Raw genomic sequence first — 8,172 nt, 5'->3', positions numbered from 1 at the left:
AGGCTTTTCTCCCACGGGCTTTACTCCATTCGTGTCATCACAGTGAACTCTACTTTGAGGAGGCAGCTCTTCCCCAGTTGCATTTTGAGTGTCTTCCAACCTGAGAGGCTCATTTTCTGGCACTATATCTAACAGTGTTTCTCTGCTATTCATAAAATTTTCAGTGACTAGCGATTCGGAAATAGTTCGTCACTTTCTTCCTAGTCTGTCTTTTTTCTGGAATCTCATGTGAAACCTGTCCACCATGGGTGACCCTGCTGGTATTTAAAATATTGGTGGCATAGATTTCAGAATCACAGCAACTCACAAGCCATCACAGTATGACAATCTGACAGACGAGTGGTGGAAAGTATAGCTAGAGAAGATAAAATCAAATATTACAATGAAATGTGCAAAGTTTTAGAGTTTAAAAACTAAAAGGGAAGAATATGCTCAGCATTTCTCAAGGGAAAAGAACTGAAAAAAATGTTCAAGCCTCAACTTGCAATGTTGAAGGATTCTATTGTGGCACTGTGGATTCCTGGGTGGGGCTGTAGGATAAATACTGAGCTGCTAGCCATTAGCTGCACCTTGAAAATCCTATTCAGGTTTGCTATGAGTCAGAACTGATTCAACGGCACTTAATAACAACATCGTGGTGCTGTAGGATAAGCTTTGGATTACTAACCACAAGGTCAGTAGTTCAGACCTACCAGTCATTCCAGTATCCCTATATACTGAGTCAGAACCAACTAGATGGCACACAACAGCAACAACCTGGGCAAAATATTGACACAGTAAGCATCAAAAGAACGCTGGCCTGGCCGGCATCTCAAGCTGGTGGTGGTGGCGGCGCCTCTGAGGCCCTGGCACCGTCTAGGTTGCTGAGGTGGGCTCATGGGGCTGGTGGTGGAGGGCCAGGCACAGCACCTGCAAACCACAGCCCTGCTCATGCTGGGCCCGGCCTTGTTGTTGCTGTTAGGTGCCATCGAGTCGGTACCAACTCATAGCGACCTATGCACAGCAGAACAAAACACAGCCCCATCCTGGGCCAACCTCACTACTGTTGCCACGCTTGAGTCCATCGATGCTGTCACTTGGCCAATCCATCTCTTTGGGGGTCTTCCTCTTTTTCGCTGACCTGCCACCTTACCAAACATGATGTCTTTCTCCAGCGATTGGTCCCTACTGACAATATATCTGAAGTATGAGAGACGAAGTTTGGCCATCTTGGCCTCTAAGGAGCACTCTGGCTGCACTTCTTCCAAAATGGATCTATTGGTTCTTTCGGAAGCCCATGGCACTTTCAATATTCTCCTCCAACACCATAAGTCAAAGGCATCAATTCTTCTATGGTCTTCCATATTCATTGTCAAGAAAGTGAGGCAGCAAGGAGGCACTCACTCATCTCTGCCAAGAAATTTGGAAAACAACTATCTGGCCGACTGATTGGAAGAGATCTGTATCTGTGCCCATTCCAAACAGAGGTGACCCAACAGAATGCGGAAATCATGGAACAATCTCTTTGATATCCCATGCCAGTAAAGTTTTACCAAAGGTAATACAGAAATGGCTGCAAGTATACATTGTCAGAGAACTTCCAGAGGTTCAAGCCAGATTCAGAAGAGGCCTTGGAACGAGGGATATCATTGCTGATGTCCGATGGATCTGAAAGCAGAGAATATCAGAAAGATGTTTACCTGTGCTTTATTGACTACGCAAAGGCTTTCAATTGTGTGGATCATAACAAGCTATGGACAACATTGCAAAGTATGAGTATTCTGGAACACTTAGTTGTGTTCATGAGGAATCTGTACCTGGACCAAGAGGCAGTTGTTCGAACAGAACATGGGAACACTGAATGGTTTAAAATTAAGAAAGATGTGCGACAAGGTTGTATTCTGTCACCATACTTATTCAACCTGTATGCTGAGCAAATAATCTGAGAAGCTGGGTTATATGAAGAAAAACGTGGCATCAGGACTGGAGGAAGACTCATTAGCAACCTGCGATATGCAGATGATACAACCTTCTTTGCTGAAAGTGAAGAGGTCTTAAAATATTCACTGATGAAGATCAATCAGTATGGATTGCATCTCAATGTAAAGAAAACAAAAATCCTCACCACTGGACCAGTAAACAACATTCTTATCAATGGAGAAAAGATTGAAGTTGTCAAGGACTTCATTCTTCTTGGATCAACTATCAACACTTATGGAAGCAGCAGTCAAGAAATCAAAGGATGTATTGCATTAGGTAAATCTTCTGCACAAGACCTTTTTAAAGTGTTGAAGAACAAAGATGTCAACTTGAGGACTAAGGTGCGCCTGACCCAAGCCATGGGCCCGGCCTGGCCCTCCGCAAATTAGAGCGGCAGTGGGCCGAGCCCTCCAGGGGCCATGGTGCTGAGGGAGCTCAAAATATGCCTGCTAGGGGTTACAGGTGTGGGTAAATCGAGTATTGTATGACGATTTGTGGAAAATAGTTTTGATCCAAACCTCAAACCAACAATAAGGTCATCTTCTATGACCAAGAGTGACCAGTACCAAAAAGATTTACAGAAATTCCTGATCTGGGGTACAGCTGGACAAGAATGATTCCATGCCTTGTTGCTGTTGTGTGCCGTCGAGTCGGTTCTGACCCATAGCGACCCTGTATAAGGTTTTTGAAGAGCAGCTGGTGTGCTTGAACCACAGATCTTGCTGTTCAAAGTGACTTTGCAGTCCCTGCATTAACCCAGAGTTCCAACCAGGGCTCTATTCCGTGCCTAGCACCCATGTATTACCGAGGCTCTGCAGCTGCTAGCATCGTCTACGACATAAGAGACATTTTCAACATTAAAGAACTGGGTGAAAGAACTCTGGCTGTCACAGGAAATAAGTGTGACCTTACCCACGTCAGAGAAGTCATGGAGAGGGATGCGAGGAACCCCGCCGACTCCATCCAAACTGTCTTAGTCGAGACAAGCACCCCAAACACCATAAACATCAATGAACTCTTTATAGAAAGCAGTCAAAGAATCCGCCCACTGACGCCACTCCACCGAAAGGCGGTAAGGGCTTCAGACTCCGCAGATAGCCTTCAGAGTCCACACAGAGCTGTTGCTGACCCCATCCATCTGCTCAGACTTGCTCATGAAGTAGGTGGTGCTTAGCAGGAGGACTGGGGTTCCTGCTGCAGGTTTTCACCTGGCTAGTCTTGGGTCTTCTTCATCCAAAAAAAAAGGATTCACAGAAATGGACCAATTCTCCTCTCTTGATGACAGGCTGTAGCAGCGGTCACTGTCTGAGGACTTCTGCTCGTGAAGGACCTCTCATGTGCTGGACGGAACGTTTCCTTGTGTGGACGGTAGCATTCAAGTGTCAAGTCGTTTTGGAATCAAGATCTGATGTACCATTTGTAAAGGGAAAACGCGCACTTTCATGATTTCTTGAAGGGCGGAAGAAAAAGACCGAGTGGGAATGATCATCCCCTGTTTCCCCAGTGCCAGGGTCTTAAGGCGTCGTGTGTAAAGCGTGGTGGACTGTCAGCAGTGGAGGAATGGCAATTCCTATTGGAAGTCAAAAGGGGTTCTCTGTAGAACGGATGGGAAGTATTTCAGCCCTATGCCATCTCTGAAGCACTTTTCATGGACAATATTAGCCAAGGGTGCAGATGGTAAATTCACAACCATAGCCGCAGACAGGAAGCTCGCCTAGGTTTACAGTCGCACCTTTTCAGTGTCTGACACCAGATCTAGAGTAAGCACTGATGTTGGCCCTGGCATTGGCAGAGAAATTGTATGGGAAATAACTGGGTTTCCTCTGTTCTAAATTGACTGGCCATGGGCTTTTTAAAAAGAAGGGTGGGATGGGAGGAAACGTAAATACTGTCCATTTCTTATTTAACCCGAATGTTTTGGCGGGGGAAAGCACTCATCTGTTAGTGAGCATATGTAAAGTTGTATTCTGTATTTATTTATGAGACCAGTGCTTAGAGTACTATAAAGAGTGTAAATAGGTTAGTAGACTGAGCTTTCCCAGGCACTCCATGCGGTCTTGCACCGCGTTTCACTGTGTCCGTCCACCGACACGCTCTAGAAGCACTTTCACGGTGAGCAGACGTTTCCAACCTTGAGCCCACAGTCTTTGAAGTATCCTCCGCTTCCCTTCCACCTTCCCATGAAGGCCCCCTTGATTGGCCAGGTCAGCCCATCCCACGGCTGTGAATCCTTTAGGACTCACAGCAACCCTACAGTATAGAGTAGAACTACCTCCCTGGGGTTCTGAGGCTGTCATCTTTAAGGGAACCACCAGCCTTCCCATTAGCAGCCTAATCCTTAATCCAGTGCACCACCAGGCATCCTTGACCCATGGGGTAACTGATAGAGTTTCCACCTCAAGTTGTTGTCTGTGTCTTGCTCCTAAGTTTCTTTTTGCTTTCATAGTGACCTCAGTACAGCAATTTTGAGGGGTCTTTTCTTATTACCAATTTAGTATCTTTCCATTTAGTGTCTTCTACCTGTTAGTGTTTAACAAGCTCTTCCCTCAGGGAGCTTAATAAAGTTCATAATATAATCTAAAACAAAGCACTGAAGTGAAGTTGGTGGGGGAAAAAATTTACAGAAGGAATAAATCGAATCACCATACCTAAAAGAATTGGTTAATGTTTAGCCATTTCAAGAAGTAGCATATGATCAAGAACCAATGGTTTTGAAGGACGAAGTACAAACTACACTGAATGCATTGATGGAAAACAAGACTTTATGAATTGACAGAATTCCAACTGAAATGTTTCAACCACTGGAGGTGCTCAATTGTCTATGTCAAAAAACTTGAAAGGCTGCTTGCTACCTGGTCAACCAATTAGAAGAGATTCATGTTTGTGCTCGTTCCAAAGAAAGATGATCCAATGGAATGTGGAAAGCATCCTTATTTGTCATTAGTATCATGTGCAAGTAAAAGTTTGCTGAAGACATTAAAGACTAATTTTGACACACACCCTCAATTTTTTTTCTATTTTTTTTTCTGAAGACAATTAAAAATTTATTGTAGCAGTACTTTAACAGGGAGCTGCTAGAAACTCAAGATGGATTCAGAAAAAGATTTCAAACTAATGTATTATTGCTGATGTCAGATGGATCTTGGCTGAAAATAGAGAATACCAGAAACATGTTTACTTGTGTTTTATTGACTATGCAAAGGCATTCGACTGTGAGGATTGTAACAAGCTATGGATAAAATTGCAAAGAATGGAAATTCCAGAACACTTAATTGTGCTCATGAATCAAGAGACTATGAGGCAGTCATTCAAACAGAACAAGGGGACACTGAATAGTTTAAAACCAGGAAAGGTATGTGCCAAGGTTGCATACAGATTATATTTTATTCAATCTGTATGATGAGCAAATAATCTAAGAAGCTGAATTATATGAAGAATGTGACTTCAAGATTGGAGGAAGACTCATTAACAACCTGTGATATGCAGATGACACAACCTCTCTTTCCGGAAACAAAGAGGATTTGAAATATTTACTAATGGAAATCAAAGACTACAGTCTTATGTATGGATTGTACCTCAATGCAAAGAAAATGAAAGCCTTACAACTGGACTAATAAATAACATCTTAATAAATGGAGAAAGGAATGAAGTTGTCAAAGACTTCATTTTGCTTGGATTCACAATTAGTACTCATGGAAACAGCAGTCAAGAAATCAGATGACGTTTTGCATTAGGAAAATCTGCTGCGAAAGACCTCTTTAAAGTGTTAAAGAGCAAAGAAGACACTTTGAGGACTAAGGTGTGCCCTACCCAAACTATTATTTCCAATGGCCTTATATGCCTGTGAAAGTTGGCCAATTAATAAGGAAGATCATAGAAGAATTGATGCATTTGAATTATGATATTGGAGAAGAGTATTGAAAGTACCATGGACGTATAGAAGAACAAATCCCAGATGTCCTTTCTGTCTCTAAACAGTTAGGTAGATTGGAAGAGTTGTTTTATCAAGGGGGTAACATAGGAGGGTCTCTTAACCAGTGACTACCAGCAGAAGTTGAGAGTAGGGGTACCAAACCATCTGCTGGAGAATTGAGTGTTGATGTGGATACCATCCCACATCTGTCTTGGAAAAAGTACAGACAAAATGTTTCTTAGAAGCTAGGATGGCAAGACTTCATCTTTCACCTTTGCACATGTCAAGGACAAGTTCTTGGAGAAGAATATCATGCTTGGCAAACTGGAGGACCAGCAAAAAAGAGAAGACCCTCAGTGAGAGGGATTGACACAGTGACAGTAACAATGGGCTCAGATAGAACAACAATTGTGAGGATGGTGTAGAACCAGGCAGTGTTGTGAATAGGGTTGCTGTAAGTCAGAACAGATTCAACAGCTCCTAACAACAACAACACCTGTTTATCAATTTACCTATCTAATTCTAACAACTTCATTAACCATACAATTCATTCATTAAAAGAGTACAATTCAGTGGGTTTTCTTTAGCATATTAACAGAGTTCTACATCCATCGCTACTATCTAAATCCTGAGCATTTTCATCATCCCCAAAAGAAACACCATAATACCCTTTAGCTAATGTCCATCCCTCTTAGTCCTAGGAAACTACTAATCTGCTTTCTATCTCGATATTTGCCTATTTTGGACATTGCATACAAATGGATTTATGCAACATATGACCTTTTGTGACTGGATTATTTTTTTCTCTCTCTTTTCTTTCCCATGTTCCATCTCTGTCTATTTAGCCTACTTTCTGAGGGATTTCCTCAACTTTATCTTCAAACCCACTATTGAGTTTTTCTCCCCTACCATCATATTTAAAATATTTGCAATTGATATTTTAATTCTCTAAATGTTCTTTTTTATAGTATCTTGTTCTTGTTTCATGATTGCAATCTCATGTCATATTTTTCTGAAGTTATTAATAATGATAGGTTTTGCCTTTTTATTTAGCAATTTCTTTCCCCTACTTTTTTTTGGTTTATTTAGTCTCTGTCTTTCATGTGAGAGGCCCTGTTCAGCTTCAACTGTCTGGAATCCCTGGCCTCTTGCTTATATTTAATGGTGAAGAACAAACAAGCTAAGTGGAACCTCTGAGACAGAGGAGGGACTTGTCAGCTATGAGATTCTCTGTAAGAGTTAGTTAGTTGGAGGAAACTTCTGATGCTAGGATTTTTTTTTTTTTTTTGATGTTAGGATTTTTAGATCTTTCTTTTTGAGATGCTCAGGTTCTGCAGAAAAGAATTTCCCAGTTCCCTGGTAAGCTTAGAGAACTGAATAAAGGCACAGAGTTAGGGTGTGTGTGGTGTCTACATCAACACTCAGCACACTGTTTGGTAACCCTACTCTCAACTGTTGCTGGTACTCACTGATTAAAAGATGTTCCTATGGTACTTCCTGGATAAAATGAGTCCTCTCTAATTGTTTGAAGACAAAAAGAAGATCTGGGGTTTATTTTTTCTTTAAAATACTTCTAATCAATTCTCTTTCTCTTGGCCCCACTGTCACTGTCACTTCCAGAGGAATATGGAGCCTCCAGTTTCTGAGCCTTCTGAAGATTCTGTGGTGTAAGTCAGGCTGATTCTTAGCTTACCCAACTCCTGGGTTAGTATTCAATATTCTCTGGCTTCATTTACACTAGCTCATTTGCTTTCCATCTTCCAAGATTTTGTTGCTGTTGTTTATTCTCCTATCTTTCAAATCTTTATAGGTTTATAATTTTTTAATCACCTTTTGATGTGATCCTATACGTAGAAAATTCAAAGACTCAACAAGAAAATGATCGGCTTGGAACAACAGGGCTCTGTGATGCAGGGATTGAGGCATAGTCTGAAGAGGGGAAATAATTAATGTTAAGATGCTTGACTGACTTATGAATATTGGTTTCTCTTGCCTACTATTGTAAAATAGACATTTGAATGGGATAGAAAGGAATGTCAAGAAACATGATTACAGAAAGCTTGTAAGCCCGTCTTCAGCCAATATAACTGATTGGAATACCTAAAAGGGGTTCTAGCCCAGTAAAATAGGCTTCTTGTGGAGCTTTTGCAATGTATAGGTCCTTAGGTAGAATTCTGAGTCCCAGCCAGAACCTTCTGAGGTAGGACATTCCCAATAGAAACGACAAGCCAAGTAGCCTGAAAGAGCTAGAGCAATACAAGATATATCTTCAAAGAAAGATCAGCAGGGAAAATCCAAAA

General features: G+C 41.7%; 1 pseudogene; it reads left to right on the top strand.

The window, feature by feature from the left end:
• Nucleotides 1–2,378: 2,378 nt before the first annotated feature.
• Nucleotides 2,379–3,087, top strand: LOC102821456 (annotated as a pseudogene).
• The last annotated feature ends 5,085 nt before the right edge of the window (nucleotides 3,088–8,172 follow it).

The sequence above is a fragment of the Chrysochloris asiatica genome, unplaced genomic scaffold, assembly GCF_000296735.1.
Source record: "Chrysochloris asiatica unplaced genomic scaffold, ChrAsi1.0 scaffold00004, whole genome shotgun sequence".
In the NCBI taxonomy this organism is placed as follows: Eukaryota; Metazoa; Chordata; class Mammalia; order Afrosoricida; family Chrysochloridae; genus Chrysochloris; species Chrysochloris asiatica.
This window is presented reverse-complemented; position numbering and strand designations above follow the sequence as displayed.